The following is a 1,129-nucleotide window of genomic DNA, read 5'->3' as shown; positions in this document are numbered from 1 at the left end:
GCAGAGTACCCCTTTCCGTGCACTTACGATAAATGGCCAAACAAGCCTTCATAAAAGGTGCGGTCCTTGCTCTTAACACTCTAAAAGTCATGATTAACGATAAGCCGAGGTGCTCTTCAATGAGATTGGTAACAGTAACTTTTCGAGGTCTGACTCACAGAGATACTCGATTAGCCTTTCACGACGGGAAAGGTCTCACAGCACTCAACATTTCCTTTACTCAAGAACGCACTTCGTGCCCTTTTCCAACAAAAGAAGAGAGTGTCACGACACTCCGCCCCTCTTACTCATCAAGCAGTGTCAGATAAGACCGACCCTTGCGCTGCTGGATTTCGTAAACATGGGGGAACATTGACTCTCTCCGAGAGCTTGAGCGCGTGTCAGAAACTGAGATTCGGCAAAAGTCGGGTTCAGTCCTCAAGAATCGGCTTCGCAGTAAAAACGTAGCGCACACTCTGTGCCTTAAGGTTATGTCGCCGCTTTAAAGAGCGTGCGGCTCAGCTACAGATTGTTACAGAGACGCTGCTTCGTTCAATCAAAGTGTTTCTAATCCGATATTATCGTATGAGTGGAGTGATGCTATGCTTCAGAAAGCCCGCGTAAGCACTAGATGTGTTAGCATTTCTTTTGTAAATTTATCGAGTATAGCTCACTCCTATTTTGATACGACAATAAACATACCGATTTAGCACGGTCACAATTATAAATTCATGGGCTGCACGGGTTGCGCGAGTCGGTAGGCTAAACGAATTCAGTAGAAATATATCATATTCGTATGAGTTTCGCCTGCCTTTAGTATTAATTTGTGGCTTCTAGACATCCTGGCTATTTACGCATGACGTTTTACCTCCCTCGAAAAAAACACTGATTCTGTCATAAAGTCAAGATTTGCTGATGTTGGCAAGCTGAATTGTAGTGACAGTCCATCTCCGTGGCGGCCACATAGGCGTGCGGGTGGTTACCATAGCATTTGCTTAGAATGAACTTAAGCCTGTTAAACCGCATTACGCGTCATTTAGCGCAGTCTCGATACATGGAAGCAGCTCGCTTCACATCGCGATGTCTCCGCATAAATGCGTCTGAGTATTTCCTCCGCAACAAAATTGACTCATATTGTCTGCAATGGCTT

This window comes from Plasmopara halstedii (assembly GCF_900000015.1).
Source record: "Plasmopara halstedii genome assembly, contig: Scaffold_350, whole genome shotgun sequence".
NCBI lineage: Eukaryota > Oomycota > Peronosporomycetes > Peronosporales > Peronosporaceae > Plasmopara > Plasmopara halstedii.
This window is presented reverse-complemented; position numbering follows the sequence as displayed.